The following is a 16,840-nucleotide window of genomic DNA, read 5'->3' as shown; positions in this document are numbered from 1 at the left end:
CTCACGCCTTTAATCTCAGCTCTTTGGGAAGCCAAGGCGGGCGGATCACCTGAGGTCGGGAGTTTGAGACCAGCCTGACCAACATGGAGAAACCTCGTCTCTACTAAAAAAATACAAAATTAGCCGGGTGTGGTGATGCATGGCTGTAATTCCAGCTACTCAGGAGGCTGAGGCAGGAGAATCACTTGAACCCAGGAGGTGGAGGTTGCAGTGAGCCAAGATTGCGCCATTGCACTCCAGCCTGGGCAACAAGAGCAAAACTCCATCTCAAAAAATAATAATAATAATAAAAGAAGACACCAATTTTGGTGACGAGTCTGTGTCCTTGATCATGGGAGCTGCTGTGTCTTCCTGTTGCCGGTTGAGCAGATGCTCAGGAAGGGCTGGTGGAGGTGGCCAAAGTGACATCCTAATTTGCTGAGGAGTCAGTGCTGGGTTTCAGCCCTTGATGCAGAGAGCTAAAGAATGGGCTACCAAAGAGACAGTCCAGGGAGGTGCCACCCAGTAACCATGGCTGAATTATTGGGTGGCTTCCTCCCTTCTTCCACAGTGGGTCCCATGGGGAAAGCTGCTCTGGAAGATCTTGAGAAAAGGCCCCAGACAAGGCCACCAGTCCATAGGGAAGTTCAAGCCATCCTCCTCCCAGGACCTGACCTCCTCCACCAACAGCCTCCTCATCTTCCCCTGGCACTTCTGCACCTTTCTGGAACATGTCCCATTGGACAAATAGGAAGGCTGGCTCTCTGCTGGGCATGCCCAGGGTTCTTCCACTTGAGCACCCCTGCCCCTCCTGGAACAGGGCTGTCCTGCTCAGGCACCACAGCACTCATGGGCCATCTTTACCATTTCCTCCTGTCACCTCTGGCCCTTGGGGAAACAGCCCTTGGGATCAACATCCAGCTCAGCCATAAACTGCACTGAAAATAAAGAAACCCTGTCTTTGGAGATTTGGGGCAGCATGAATAAACCACTTGCTCCTGCCCTTTCCACATCCTGGCCACGTGGTTCCCCCTTCTTGTGCCTCTAAGCAGAGGTAGTAAAGGAAAGAGAGGCCAGGTGCATGGCCTGCATCTGTAATGTCACCACTTGGGCAGGCCGAGGTGGGAGGATCGCTTGAGCCCAGAAGTTTGAGACCAGCCCTGGTAACATAGTGAAATACTGTCTCCACAAAAAATTCAAAAAATTAGCTGGACATGTTGGTGATGTCTGTAGTCTCAGCTACTCAGGAACCTGAGGCAGGAGGATCACTTGAGCCTGGGAGGTCAAGGTTGCAATGAGCTATGACCGTGCCACTGTACTCCAGCTTGGGTGACAGAGCAAGACCCTGTCTCAAGAGAAAAACAAAATAAAAGAAAAAACAGGCCAGGAAAGAAAGAAAAGGGAAGGTGCTGTCACAGGGAAAGGCACACGGGAAGGGAGGAGAAAGAAGGCATCCCTCTCTGGTCTCAGCCCTGTGGAGGGCTCAGAGCAACCTCTCCTGCTCAGCTGCCCGGGGGTGGCAACCAGCCAACCCTCTGCCCTCCCCAAGCTAAGCCTCCACCTTCCCCCAAGGATGCAGACCTCAGCCCCTGACTCACACAACCTCTGGGAGCAGGAACCTCAAGCACCTCCTGGCTGGACAAGCCACTCACATCAGCCACTTGGGCACTGACATAGCACAACCAAGGAGGGGGAAATACCCAGCCCCGATCCTAGTACTGGGCATGGCAGGGAGTCCTTCATTTGGAGTCTGCTAGGTAAAGCATCCAAAGTCTGAACTGAGGTCATTAGGTCTGAGAGTCTGGATTATTTGAGAGAAACCAGATACAGATGTCTTAATACCATGGGTTTGTTTGTGGGAAGTGAGACACAAATTGCTGGGGTGGGTTGGGTTGGAGTCTGCACTGTACTTACAAAACTTGATGATGATGATGATGCTGGTGATGATGATGGTGATGATGGTGATGATGATGGTGGAGGAGGAGCAGAGAGGAGAAAATAGAGTGGAGGAAGAAATGGCCTTTAAATATAGAATGAATCTGAGAGGTGGGCAATATAAACAATGTTTTCAACATCTGAAAGAATATTAGAATAACATGGGTAGCGGGCCAGTCTTGATTTTCTCTTAAGAATTAAACCAAAAGAGATGGGACCAGACTGCAGCTTGAGAAGTCAAGGTTAGCCATTAGGAGGAAGTGTTTTCTGGTTTGTTTGTTTGTTTGTTTTTTTGAGACTGAGTCTCACTCTGTCACCAGGCTGGAGTGCAGTGGTACAATCTCAGCTCATTGCAAACTCCGCCTCCCGGGTTCAAGCGATTCTTCTTCCTCAGCCTCTTGAGTAGCTGGGATTACAGGCGGGCGCCACCATGCCCGGCTAATTTTTGTATTTTTAGTAGAGACAGGGTTTCACCATGTTGGCCAGGATGGTCTCTATCTCTTCACCTTGTGATCTGCCCCCCTTGGCCTCCCAAAGTGCTGGGATTACAGGCGTGAGCCACGACACCCGCCCTGTATTTTCAGTAGAGACGGGGCTTCTCCATGTTGGTCAGGCTGGTCTCGAACTCCCAGCCTCAGGTGATCCACCTGCCTCAGCCTCCCAAAGTGCTGAGATTACAGACGTGAGCCACCATGCCCAGCCAGAAGGAGGTGTTTTTGAGCAACGGTAACCATTGTGAGCGACAGAGGTGTGGGGAAAGAAGCAACTAGGCTTCTTGAGCATGCTAGGCTGGGATTCTGGGAGGCTCTGAGTGATACCCCATACCCACAGACTGCAGAGGTGTTGTGAGCTGGGTCTTGACGGAGAACTCACTCAAGCAAGCCCACCCTGGGCATCACCCCCAGCACTCCCATCAGTGGCTCATTCACCCAGAGAGAGTGTTCCTGGTCCCTCTACCCTCCCTCTTGCTGGACACCTGGTGAGGCCTTAAGGACTGGCTGCTAGCCCTGGTTTGCTATCGGGTTAGGGCCACTCAGCCACCACCATCCAGCCCTCGAACTAAAGAACACACTGACTTACTCACCTCTGGGCTCCCGAGCCCTGCGCAGGCCTGGTCCAAGACAGATGTTGGTGAATGCTTGTTGGGCAATGGAATAGAACCCCTGGCTAGACAGCAAGAGAATTAGAAAGAACCTTAGAAAGTATCTAGACTGATCTTCTCGTTTTACAAAGGGTGGCAATGAGGTGGCCCAGGGATGGGCAGGAATGGGCCTGCCCAAGGCTTCCTGACATGGCAATCTCATGCCGCCTTTCATCCAGCCAAGGAAATACTGGACGCTACAGAGGCCTGCATGCTCAGTCGACCTGGCACCATCGGGTTCCCCAGAGACTCACAGAGTATCCAGGGCAGTGGGTATGCCCCTCTCCCTTATCCATCCCACTCTGTTCCAGGCACCCCGTCCCTCCTTATTCCTGACTCTTGGCTACGTCTTTGTTTATCCTCTCACCCCTGGTTCAGTCCCCCAACTCATCATTTCTCTCTCTCACTGCCTCTCTCACTCGCCTTCTCGCTCGCACTCTCTCACTCTCCTCAGATTTACCAGGCTGGCTATTTCTACCTCTGACACTTTGCCCTAGTTGGGGCCTAGAGACCCAGCCCCCAGCCCCAGCTCCTACCCACTGGCCAGGGCCCAGAAGGATCATGGCAGGACCCAGACACACATGTTCAGGTGGCCGGTAGATCCCAGTTACAGGCAATAGAACGTGGGTGGGTAGCAACAGTGTACGGCTCCATGACAAGCACAGGTAGCCTAGCTGTGTAGCAATGGGTCACTGTTCCATAGCAACCAAACAAAATTACATAGCAGTGGATGAACTCAAGCGACCGTGAGGCACAGTGACAAGCAATCGAACATGGCCGTGGAGCAGTGGAGTGTTGTTGCATAACAATAGACCCAAGCCGTAGAATCATGTCACACAGCCCTGCACTGCAGGAGGGCGCAATCATAGGAATGAGTACGGAGCACAGTGTGGAAGACATGGGCAGACGTATAGAGTAGTAGCACTGGGACACAACTGAGTAGCAATGGCACAGTCACAGTGTGTGTGGCTCCTGGACATGCAGCCAGGGAGCGGTGGCCGTCAGCAGGTCCCAGGGCTGGAGCAGCAGGTGCCAGTGACATGGCAGTGGTTGTGTTGTAGTCAAATGAAGAACTGCCTCCCTCATGCTGGGCTGTTGTCTCCGGCTGAGCCTCTTGGCCTCCTCTGATTTCCGGAGTGTGTTTGTCTATATCCAGTCTCATCATGCATTCCCCAGAGCCCGAAAAACAATTTTATCTCTGATTCCCTTCAGATCCTGCTTCAGCTTAATAGGAAATTGAACATTTTCTGGAGAGAAAAGCACCTTGGGAATAGATGAGAGTGGAGAAGAGGAGGTCTATGCCTCTCTGTGCGATGCTGCCTGCTGCCCCTAGCCCTGCCCGTCCCATCCCCATGGCTCACTAAGCCCACTGCGACTCCCTGCCCCTGGATGTGCCCTTGATCTACCTCATTCCCAAGCTGCAACCCAACCATTTCTTCTCACCTTGGAACACTTAGTTTTGATGCAGGCCTTTCAAGTTCCATTTGGTCAACATGGTGCAAAACTCTGGTCCTGGGTGGGCCCACCAAGGTCAAGGTCCCATGGGTATGGTCTTGGGTCGAGTGTAGGGCCTCAGGCAGAGGTAGAGGAAGCCTTGTCTCCCTTCTGAGCAGCTCAGGAAGCCATTGGGAAGAGGTAAGCCTTTAAGTGAGTATGAAGAGTGAGGTGTTAAGGTTCATCCTGAACATGGCAACTCTCCAAATAGTCAACAACCTGCGAGCATCTGCCCTCTACTGTGGGCACCCTGAGCCCACCTCACATGGAGCCAGGCCATGTCTCCCGATGCCAGCAGGGGAGCAGGTAAGGCGAGGGGGCTCCATGCCACCTCTGGATGGACCGACTTCCACCACAAAGGGCTTCTGAAATACCTAGTGTGTGCCTGGACTCCCCATTCCTCCAGCCTGTCAGAAAACCAGAACTCTCCACCCTGCCATGTGCCCAGCCCTGTGTCCAGCTGGGGCAGGGACATGGGGACAAAGAGGCCAAGGACCTCAGCTCTGAGAATTCCCCAGTGGACAGGAGCAAGCCATACCCAGGGAGACGATTAGTGGCACAGAGTACGCACACAGTAAATATTTGGTGGGGGATGAACAGGCAAAGGAAGGGCATGGTTGGGACAATGTAGCTTTTTAACTGCCACACTTACCCAGCACTCCTGGACGCACCTAGTGAGCCCTCAGTGAATGAGAGAGAGTTGGGGAGGTGGTGGATAGGGGGAGAGGCAGGCAAGGAAGTCTTCCTGGAAGAGGCAGGCTATGCTTTGGATAAAGAAAGGCAGATGTGCTCATTTACTATGCAAGAAGTGTGTATTCAGTGTTGTTTCCAGCACAGAAATTCAAGCACAGGGTTGCTTCCCTCCTCTTCCTGTCTCTCCCTGTCTCTCCTGTTCTTGCTCTCTCTCTCTCTCTCTCTTTTTCTCCCTCCCCCCTCTCTCTCTCCACCTGTCTCTCCTTCTCTCTCTCTCTCTGCCTCCTGTTTCTCTCTCTCCTTCTGCCTTGCTCAGAGGAGATTTGTGGCAGACCAGAGGGCCCTCATACCAGGAGATGAATAATTGACAAGGGTTGTTAAAAGATTCAGTGGAGTTTTTCCAACCTCCTCACACTGGAATAACTCATTTCTTTCATTCTGTCTTTGAAAGCCTTTCCCCCTCCCTCCACCTGTCTCCTCCACATCCCCGCCCCCTCTGAGCATACCGCTTTTGTTTCTCTTCCTTTTTTGAGTCTGCTGGACCCTAGAATGATTCAGCCTTAATCCCTCAGTTTCTCTAAATTCCCTTCCCCAGCTGTCCCCACTCCACTTACCCTGCTCTGGAGGTGTAGGTTGACTTCAGTGGAGACAGCCCCAGGTCATGAGTGCAGAGAGGAAGGAGGACCAGGGAAGCTGTGGCTTCTCCCAAGTCCCAGTGTGCCAGAGGTGGGCTCCGTCCTCAGAAAGGCAAGCCTCCCAGCACAGGGACCCCTTTCCTCGCAGGCAGGCGGAGAGGTGCTCTGGGGACGCTGGGTGACCATGTGCCTTGGTTTCTCCATCTCAGCATGCTGCTTACCCTACCCTACCTGCCCCTCAGGACCAGATGGGAGAGGTGAGGCCCCCCAGAAAGGGCGGCTGGCCATGTAGCAGAGACACCCTGAGCCTGGTCCTTTCTTTCCGGTTGGCATGGCCCTGCGGTGACCACCCATCCCTGCCTGTCCAGGACTGAGGGGTTTCCAGACTATGAGGTATTCAGTGCTTAAACCAAGACAGTCCTAGGCAAACCTGGATGCGGGCCACCCTACATGGCACAGAAACCTCCCCTGCCCCAGGTCTGCCCCACCGGTGGTTTCCACACTCTCTACCCTGTCAGCCTTCCTCATCCACAGGGCACACTCCTCCTGCCCAGTCTGGCCCAGCTCCATGCTGTCCCTGCACTCATAGTGCTCCCACTGCCCCTACAAGTGACCTTGAACTTCCTTCCCCTCTCTGGGCCCCAGTTCCTGCCTCTGACAGCACAGGAGGTTGGAGCAGATGTTCCTGAGTGCCCTAAGGCTCCTGCATCGTGGCTGGAGCCTTGGTCCTGCCCCCAGACCCACACCCAAGATGGGGTCTGCAGCCTGGTGAGGCCGACAGCAGTCAGACCCGGCCTCCACTCCTCAGCACCACCTGGTGGCAGGTGATGAACTCTGAGCAGGAGTCTTTTGAGGCTGCCAGCAGCAGTCACCAGGGAAGGGACTTGGAGCACCCCTGCACACTGCCCACGTTGGTGGCAACAAGCAGCAGGAACATCAGCCTAGGGTGGTGACATTGCAAAGCCCTGGGAGCCTGGGATTGGCCCCCAGGAGCAGGAATAAGCAGGCCCCCCAGGGCCACTAGTTCAGGCACCAAGCCCAGCCTGGGAGCAGGGTCGCCCAGGGCCTGGGAGTATAAGAGGACCCAGGCCCCAGATCCTTTGGAACCAAGAGAGGCTGAGGAACTACAAGAGAAACAGGGAGTGACACAGAGACAAAGAGAGCAGAGCCAACCAGGGCCCACCCAACGGCCTCCAAACAGACACCCTTGACTCAGTGTCCCCTTCAGGCCATCCCACACCAGCCACAAGACACGTTCTCAAAACACTGGCCACCCCAGCCTTCCTGCTGCTGCACCCCCCCCCTCAGTCTTCGTAGCCCCTGACTCTGCTGCCCAGTGTGACTGCCCCATTTGCTGGGTTTGTCCTCTCTCCCAGTCACCTCTCCAAGCAGCCCTGTTCTGTGCAGCACACACTCACGAGCTCCTGCCCAGGCCCAGCTCCCCACAGGCAGGAAGGCTTCTCAGGGCCGCAGCCCTCCTCAGCTCCTCCCCTGCACTCCTGCAGGCCCTGAGCTGGGAGCACCGCATTCTGACAGGGGCTGGAGGGGGTCCTACAAATAAATACTTAAGACAGGGCAACAGAGCTGAACCATGGCTGAGAACACTCACCAGCTCTTCTCCCCTTCCTGTCCCTCCCCCAACTCTGACCTTTTTCTCTCCAGTTCCTAAACACAGTCACACACAGTGCTTACCAAGCATTTTAGCAAGGAAGGGAGGGAGGGAGAGGAGAAGGGTAGAAAGGAAGAAATAAGGATCACATCCCATATGTGTCTGTTTCCTCCCTCTGCAGACCCCTCCTCTCATCTGCGTAGCTCTTGCAGGTTTGTGTTCCATCTCCACCACTCAGGAGCTGTGTGACCTTGGATAAATCACTCTACCTCTCTGATCCTGTCTCCTCATTGTTAAGTGAAGGGAATACCGTCATCCTGTCCACCTCTTGAGACTATGGGGAGGATTAACAAGAGAATGAGGGGCAGTGTGTTGGAAACTGTAAAGGGCTGTCCACTTTGCAGGAGACTTAATAGTCACTGTGTTCATGGGGCCCTGCAATCAAGGCTGAGAATAAAAAGGAAGCAAAAATCCCCCAAGCCTCTCCCTCTGACCCTCTCTCCGGCAGGGCTGTTCCCAGACCCCTGACCCACTTCTCCTCCCTCCTTCCCCCATCCCTCCAAGTCTCAGCGGGCCATTCTCCTCCTCCATCCATCACCTGAGACTAAAGAGATTAATAAATGAGACTCATAACTCAGCTGCTGGGATGCAGCAGATATTTACGGCTCCGTTTCAATTTGCAGAGAGATTAAGTGTTTGTCGATTTATTGTCTCTTGGTGTGTGCAAGCGGCTGAGCAAGGCCCCCTGCAGGCCAGTCCCCTCCCCCACTCCACACGCCCTGCTCATGTGTGTGGGCACCTCGCCTCCCATCCCCAGCCCCCGGCCCTGGAGCTGGTGGGGAGCCTGGTGCTGCTCTGCCAGGCAAAGCTATGGGCCACTCAGGTGGGCCTGTCTTCCTGACCAACTTGGCCAGGTACCTAAGCTGATTTAGAGGGCCCACTCACACTCGCCTCCAGCCTTGTCCCTCCCCACCTGGCCAGGTAAATGTGCCCCAGATCCCAAGTTCCACACTTCTAGAACACTCCGTCGGTACCCAAGACCCCCAAATGGGCCTGAACACCTGCTTCTGCTTCTTCTTCTTCCTTTTTTTTTTTTAAAGACAGAGTCTTGCTCTGTCACCCAGGCAGGAGTAGTGCAATGGTGTGATCTCAACTCACTGCAACCTCCACCTCCCAGGTTCAAGTGATTCTTCTGTTTCAGCCTCCCAAGTAGCTGGGATTACAGACACCCGCCACCATGCCCGGCTAACTTTTGTGTTTTTAGTAGAGACAAAGTTTCACCATGTTGGCGAGGCTGGTCTCAAACTCCTGACCTCAAGTGATCCACCCGCCTCGCCCTCCCAAAGTGCTGGGATTGCAGGCGTGAGCCACCACGCCTGGCCTGAACCTGCTTCTGAGGACTATGCAAGCTTAAATCTATACTTCTAAGGGTTGAATACTTTTGCAGGGGTGCACCCTGAGGCCCAAGAAGCGATGGCTGTTTGCAGAGGGCACTTGCTGGAAGCCTCCATTTCTGTTCTTGTACTGGGCACTACAGACATTAGGGGTGGGTCTGGAGAAGGGAGGCTTCCATAGAGAAAGCCCCACAGCCTAACTGGGGAGAAGTCTGCAAAGGCCAAGGGAAGTGAGACAGCATGAAAAGGAGCATCACCCAGGGGCTAAGGGGGAAGTACTCAAACCCCAAGGATAAGCGGTGCTGCTGGAGCCAAGAAGGGGCCACATGAGCACAGGGAGCAAAAGTGTCTGGTGCCCTCAACCTCCTCAGACCCCCAGCTGTCTCTCCCTTCCCTGTTGACTTTGTATTCTGGCACATGCACCTACTCACTCATTCATGCATTCATTCATTTGTTCGACTGGGGTTTTGAGCATCTACTCTGTGCCAAGTCTGGTTATCTCGCCCCACAGATTCCTCTACTCATTTGTGCAAGCCCCAGTAGGTATGAGTCCCATTTCCACCACCCAAGAGCTGTGTGGCCTTGAAAAAAATCACTCGACCTCTCTGATCTTGTCTCTTCATTGTTAAATAGAGGAAATACTCTCCCCGCCTCTTGAGGCTTTTCAGGGGACTAACAGGAGAGTGGATGGCAATGCATTGGAAACTGTCAAGGGCCGTCCACTTTGGCATTTTGCAGGAGGCTTATTAATAGTCACTGTGTTCGTGGGATCCCTTGAGACTGAGGGGGATGATGGGAGGCAGCACAACTCACCCAGGCCTCTCCCTCTGACTCCCTCTCCAGAAGTTCACCTCCAAGATACGTGACAGTCACATAAAGATAATTCCGTACAAGGGTCCCTGTCTTCAAGAAGTCCCAATTCAGCAGGGAGACACATCAAGAATGGCTGGAGGAAGATGTGGTCAGGACTGGGGCTCAGGGTCCTCAGGGGATTGTGGGAGCACAGAGGGGGTCTACCTAATCCTAACCCCCATCCACTCCCACCCCAGGCAGCGCACACTTTCTACAGAATGCCGGGGTAGTCTGCAGATGTCACTGTGATAAGCAAGAGAGAAAAGCCAACCAAGCATCAGTGGCAGTTAGCATGAAACCATAACAGATCTTTGGTTTGTTGGTGGAAGGGAAATGAAGTTCCTCTCATTCCTGCAAGAGGAATCTGTTGATCTGTTGAGTGGGAATTACTAGTTAGCGTGTGTGTGCCTGTCTCTTCAGGCCTGGCCTTGGGGGTCTCACCAAAAGGCACTGTGGGGCCCCAGGGCTAGTCCCTTCCCTATCTGGACCTCAGTTTCTCTGTCTGTATTAATGGAGTGAATGCCTCCCTCCAGTGAGGGATGAGAAAGTCTTAGCGGTGTGGAGGAAAGAACGGATGGGATGGGTGGAGTAGCAGACTGGTCAAATCAGGGCCTGCCCTAAGTACTCAGAAGATCAGGCTCAGAGGAGATGAGAACGGGGTCACTCCGGGCAGAGGCCACCCAGAGAGAGAGAAAATTTACTGCAGAGAGAGTGTTGGGCAGGAGGAGCATCAGGAGACATGGAGTCAGTTCTTACTTGAGGAGTCAGCCTGACTGACCCCTCCCCTCCTGGGCCTCCGTCTCCCCTCCTGTGGAGTGAGGAGCCTGGTCTTGACAATTTCCTCTTTCAGCCCAGCAAACAAGGCAGGCAGAGGCAGGACAGCCTCCTGGCGCTGCTCCTTAGTGAGATGGCCGGTGCTGCCGGGTCTTGCTGTCCATCCTTAATTAAATGCTGGGTGGGCGAGGCAGGAGTGGAGCGCTCTCGGTAACTAAAGCCAAGATGATGAGGCCATAAATTGCTGAGGGCTTGAATCATCGATTGGTGAGGGTGAGGTGGACTATAGAACCAGGAGCGACTGGGAGAAAGAGTTGCTAACCTGGGAAATGGGGCTGGTCCCTTCTGCACTCTGCAAGCACCAGCCCAACCTTAGCACTCATTTTAATAACACTAAGTGTTCCCATCAAGATTCACTGAGCTCTTACTCTGCACCCAGAACTTTGGTCATAATCTCATGTAATCCTCCCTCCAGCCTGAAAAGGAACATACAATTATCATCCCCACTTTATAGGAGAGGAACCTGCTGATAGCACAATAACCCTCCCAGGGCCACCAGACAAGACCGAGGGGGAGTCTTGGTCCAACACATGTCGGGGGTCTCCAGCCCAGCGCCTGAGCCTTGGCGGAGCCTGGTGACTCGGAAGTCAGGAGCCTGGTGAGCTTGACTCACCATCTTCCCAGCCTATCCGGGAGGAAGAGCTGCCTCAGTTTCCTAGTAAACACCAAGACAAGCTCTGTGGCTGCAGGCCCCCCCACCGAGGCCCACCTGGAACATTTGAGAGTACAAGCAAGGCCTACATACCATATGTCCAAACCCCAGGTAATCAAAATATAAATCAAGCAGAAGCTAGCAAACTCCTAAATATGTTCCATTCCTCTACCTCGATAAATATACTTTATGAACAACCTCAAAGAATTCTCAGCTTCCACACTGGCCCCTGGCAGCGTGGGGAGAGCCACTCCCAGGTCCCCACCCCTCAACCCCATCCGCCCCCTTTTCTTCTCACACAGCTCAATTTCAGTCCCACACCTATGAGACTTTGCGGGCTCTTTTGAGTGCATAAGGGTATACTGCCACCTTCAGGAGGACAGGCCCTGGAAGCAGGGGAGTGCTAGGATCCCAGTTACCCAGGGTGAGGTCTAAAGCGGGCACAGGCTCCGGGTGGGCACGTCCCCCTTGGGACCACCAACTCCTCACCCCATGGGAAGGGTTGTACCCCGAAGAGGGCCAAAGCAGGACCTTTCAACCCACGGGGCCCAGAGCTGGAGCCCCTCTTGTCCAGGGCTAAAGGCAGAACTGTCCCTCCCCCAACCTTCACCACTCGATTGGTGATTCTATCAGGGTGCACTCCTGAGTTCAGATTAAATGTTTTTCAGTACAATCCAATTTCCTCCTGACACACGGACTAGAAAAGCCCAGTCCATGTGTGCAGACACACACACACATACACACACACACACACGCACATTTGGTGCTAAATATCCAATCAAGTCCGCAGATAATAGAGACCAGCCAGTTCACTCCCAGTTTAATCAGATAAAATGCTCATTCATCGGCTCCTGCCAGAGCTGCCGTCCCCTCCCAGAGCTGCCGTCCCCTCCTTAGAGCGGAGTCGAGGGGGCGGGGAGGGCCTGTGGGGGAAGGGGCTGAGACCCGAGTGGCTTGAGCATGTGGGCTGCGCCTTTAAATCTTCAAGGAGGGGGGACAGCGTTGCCCACGGGGGACTAATTATCCTTCAGCCTTTAGCCAGCTCTTACTCAAACAGACAAAAGGGGGCTCAGCATCTCTGGTGGCGCTGAGCCTCTGCAGCAGAATTTTTTTCACTCTCAGATATGCAAATCTACCTTCACAGGGTGGACCCTGGGGTTGGGCTGCGGAAGGGCTCAGGGATTTGGAAGGGCCAAGAAGGGCAATGACAGCTGGACCCTCTCAGAGGACTAGTTTGGGACTGGAGGCATCTCACTCTTCCTCCTCAGGCTGGGTAGGGAGCCATTCAGTAGGGAGCTGCCAAGCTGGTAGGGAGGGTCCTGTGGAGGCCAAGATGAAGACCCCACCCTCCTGCCTTCTCCTGTATGTGGGTGGGGGGCTCCTGTGGAGGGCCAGTGGGCTCACTCAGAGAGCTGGCTCAGGATCTGGGAGCTGACCATCCAGATGGGGCCCTCCTGCCCACCTCAGCCTCCCTCCTCCTAGGACACAGCCACCAGGTGACCTGTCCCAAGCCCAAATCTAGACATGCTACCCCCTGCCCTGAACCCGTGCACAGTTCCCTCGCCTGCAGCAGGAGCCCCTCAGCCTGATGGGCGCTGGGGCTTCTGAAGCCCCTGCCTCAAGCCTTTACCTGAACCCAAAATATTCTACCCATGCTCAGTGGCAGTGGTGCCTCCTCCCAGCTCCAGGCCTGTGCTCCCGGCTCACTCCACCTTGTACCCCTACCCCACCTCCACCCCAGGTGCCTGGCGTGCAGTGGGTGCTCAGTAAGTGTGTGCCCACTGAATGCATAGAATGCCCCTTCCTGAGCAGCTTGGTGGCCCAGGGGTGGTCTGGATCACAGAGGTGTTTGCCTCCTACTCAGCTCCCGGCCAGCACCTATAGGAACCTCAGTCTCTTTAGCTGGGAAAGGGGGACAGTGCTAGCCCTTACCCCCAGGCTGGCTGTGAAAACCTCACAGTGCCTGGAGTGGCTCTGTGAGCCATGAAGAGCTTCTGGCACCTTTTTTTCCACAGTGGGGAGTGAAGAAGACAGTGTAGGAGAGTGCAGAGGGTCTGGGAACAAGATTCCATCTCTCCCGGTCCCTCCAAGACCCACATCTTACACCACTATTGGCCATTCCCTCAGGGAATCTATTTATCCACTACAAATAGATCTGTGCCCCACCCATTCCAGACCCCCCAAGTCCTCCACCAGCCATCTCAACAGAACAGCCTGGACTTTAAGTATGAAGGGAACTTAAAAACTCTGAGGGAAGCTGGCACAGTGGTTCACACCTGTAATCCCAGCACTTTGGGAGGGTGAGGCAGGCAGATCACTTGAGACCAGGAGCTTGAGACCAGCCTAGGTAACATAGCGAGACACCATCTCCACAAAAATTTTTAAAAAATTAACCAAGCATGGTGACACGTGCCTGTAATCCTAGCTACTTGGGAGACTGAGGTGGGAAAATTGCTTAAGCCTAAGAGGTTGAGGCTGCAGTGAGCCATGTTCCCACCACTGCACTCCAGCCTGGATGACAGAGTGAGAACCTGACTCAAACAAAATAAAAACAAAAACAACTCTGGGAAGATGTTTAGGAGGCAGGACTGGAGATGTGCTTGGTGCAGAAGGTCTGGCTAGTCAGAATTTGAATTCTGAGGCCGGGCACAGTGGCTCATGCCTGTAATCCCAGCACTTTGGAAGGCCGAGGTGGGCAGATCACAAGGTCAAGAGATTGAGACCATCCTGACCTACATGGTGAAACCCCGTCTCTACTAAAAATACAAAAATCAGTTGAGCGTGGTGGTGCATGCCTGTAGTCCCAGCTACTTGAGAGGCTGAAGCAGGAAAATAGCTTGAACCCAGGAGACAGAGGTTGCAGTGAGCCAAGATCAGGCCACTGCACTCTAGCCTGGGTGACAGAGAAGACTCCATCTCAAAAAAAAAAAAAAAAAGAATTTGAATTTTGAGACTGACTCTGAGGGGCCTGAGGTGGTCGGGGGGGCATCCTGAGAGAGCCATCGGGGAGGGTACCTACAGGCAGCAGGAGTGCTGCCCCCAGGAAGCCCCCTCCCTTCATTGCCACCTGCATCTGTGAGGTCTGAGCCCTGGATTTCCATTACCTGGGCAGTGGGCAAGGCTGAGCAGGCTGTAGAGAAGGTTCCCACTGGGGACTCTCAGGGTTGGGGAGAGTGAGGCGTGAGAGGAAAGAGGCTGGGTGACAAGTCGGGGAGGTGGGGGCTCTGAAAGGACCAACTGCCTTGAGGCTCAAGCCTCAAGAGGCAAAGCTGAACACAGGGATTACTGGGGTTTTGATGGCTGAAGCACTTTGTGAAGCTCTGGGGTGGCCTGGAGCCTGGCAGCAGTGAGGTGGTTTTCCGCAGCACAGGGCTGGGGAGGAGGCTTGTGGCCTGGGCTGGAGGCAGGACTGTGATCTGCCTGGACAGGGCGCACGGGGCTTGTAGCACAGGCCTGGAGGCAGGACGAGTGGTCTCACCCTACCTTCTGCTCCCCTGTGACACTGAGCTCCCATCACCCTAGTCCCTTCCCCTACCCACGGTCCCTCCCAAGGCTCAGGATGGTCTAGGCCTCCTTGAATCCCTGAAGAGCCCCAAATGTCCAGACAGGGCTCCTTCCCCCAGGCAGAGATGTGGCAGGTGCCCCCAGTATCTCTCCCCTCCACACCCCCTACCCAAGTGTATTCTCTCCTGGCCTGGGTGAGGACAACAAATGGGACAGAGTGGGCACACGCTTCGCAAAAATGAGAGGGAAGAATGTGAAAATGAGAGCCTAGGATTCAGGCCTGGAGAGCACAGTCATCTAAAGAGACGAGGCTCTAATAGGATCTCAACCCCTCCAGCTGAAGATGACCAGGAACACACAGGCAGTTTAACAAAGTTGGAGCTATTGTGGGTTTCTTGACTCGTTGTAGTAAGGGGGATGCAACCATGGGAGTTGTGGGGCATCCCGGAAAGAGTGTGTTGGAAAGGACTTCACAGATTCAGGCTGCTGTTAGGGGATTTGGGGAAGGGTTTGAAGAAATAGGCTTTGCTCTGGGTTAGATGATATCAGAAGTCTGGCTTAGAATCCGCAGTCTAAGAGTCGGTGTGATAGGAGTTCTCATCTAGAAGGCAGGAATGATGGTCACTAATAAAGAAGCAGCAGTCACTCATATTAGCCAGGAAAGGGAGTTTGGTCATTTTTGTGGTTTGGACAATGACTATGTTTTATCTGTGTTCACACACGTTACAGAGTGGTCAGAGAGTGGCCTGTTATGATGTTGTGAATGACACCAGGGTCCAGCTGTGGCCGCCAGCTCCCGGCCACCAGGGGTCGCTTTTCTTTCTTGGTAGCTTCAGACAGTGACCGAGAAGAGATGAAAGGGACAGATGTTACTCACACAGCACATGCCAGGCACTGTGCTCAACACCAGACAGACCTTGCTCACGTAATCTTCACCACAGCCCTCTCCTCGTTGTACAGATGAGGAAACTGAGGCTTAGAGAGGGAAGGTGCTCATCAGAGCCCAGAATGACTGGCAAAACTAGAATGTCAACGCAGTTTATGTTCCCCTTGGTTCCAAAGTCCCTTTCAGCCCCTTGCCCTTGCCTAGAGGCTGAGCCTCTGCTAGCTCCTCGGAGCCACGTGGTCCTGAATTGCGTCCCTTGGACACCCCGCTAGGCACATCTCCTTGAGGGGGTTTAGCCTGTCCATGGCAGGCCAGCTGCAGTGTCAGCAGCCGCCCCAGCCCAGAAGGGTCCCCCGTGCCTAGAGGTATGAAGGGTAATGAGGGCCCGTAATTAAGGTTTCTGAAGACATGGCTGGGAGATTTATAGACAGGCTTTGTCAATAATTGTGCTACCGGCTGCAGATCCAGCGAGACATCGATAAGTGCTCGTTACAGCTTCTCCCTGCTCCCTGCCCTGCCTCCGCACCACCCCTCCTGAGCCATCAGCCTGCCTGTTCACAGCGCCTATGTACACAGGCTTCGCTCAATTAATTTGCACTTGTTGGCGCCATCTGTTCTTTTCATGTGTCCTTATCAGGAGTGTATGCGTCCTGCCTCCTGCTCAGATGTGACAGTGCAACCCTCCTCATACATATAGAGACTTCCTGGGCAGGCTCACATCTCCCCTCTTAGACTGGGCTCCTCAGGGTGGGACACTGTCTCCCCCCTCAGTCTAGGACCTCTGAAGGCAAGGCCAAGTCTTCATCTTCCTTCATCTCCCCCTCAACACCCACAGCCTCTCTCTCTGCTGAGCCAAGCTTGGCCTGGACCCTAGCAAACCCCTCTGAGTCTGACCCCACCAGGCAGGGCCTCAGCCCTCCAGAGGAAGCCCCCAGACCCCAAACCAAACCATGCCCTGGAAGGCTGGCTACCTCTGGGTGCTGGGAGGCAGGGCGTTGTTTCTGGTCCCTGCTCTGACTCCCATAGCCTGAGCTTTGGCAGGTTCTTGTTATGAGAACAGTGACATCTTTGAGTCACAGGGGTGGGAAGGGGCTGAGAAGCCACTTGGAAGTCTCTGTTTCCCTTGAGCAGCATTGGTTAAGGGTGGCACAGGGGCCAAGGCTTGGACAGCTCCTAGAGTGGGGTGGGTCACGGCCTGGTGGCTCCAGGATGCCAGGGCAGGTGGCCCCCCC

At 54.2% G+C, this 16,840-nt stretch overlaps 1 protein-coding gene across 3 annotated transcripts in view; it reads left to right on the top strand.

The window, feature by feature from the left end:
- CCDC33 (coiled-coil domain containing 33) overlaps positions 1-16,840 on the top strand; it is a 100,342-nt gene that overhangs the window by 61,121 nt on the left and 22,381 nt on the right. The gene's annotated exons all lie outside the window — the stretch shown is intronic.

The sequence above is a fragment of the Hylobates moloch genome, unplaced genomic scaffold (assembly GCF_009828535.3).
Source record: "Hylobates moloch isolate HMO894 unplaced genomic scaffold, HMol_V3 SCAFFOLD_14, whole genome shotgun sequence".
In the NCBI taxonomy this organism is placed as follows: domain Eukaryota; kingdom Metazoa; phylum Chordata; class Mammalia; order Primates; family Hylobatidae; genus Hylobates; species Hylobates moloch.
The sequence above is the reverse complement of the archived record's forward strand: the minus strand, read 5'-3'. Positions and strand labels throughout refer to the sequence as shown.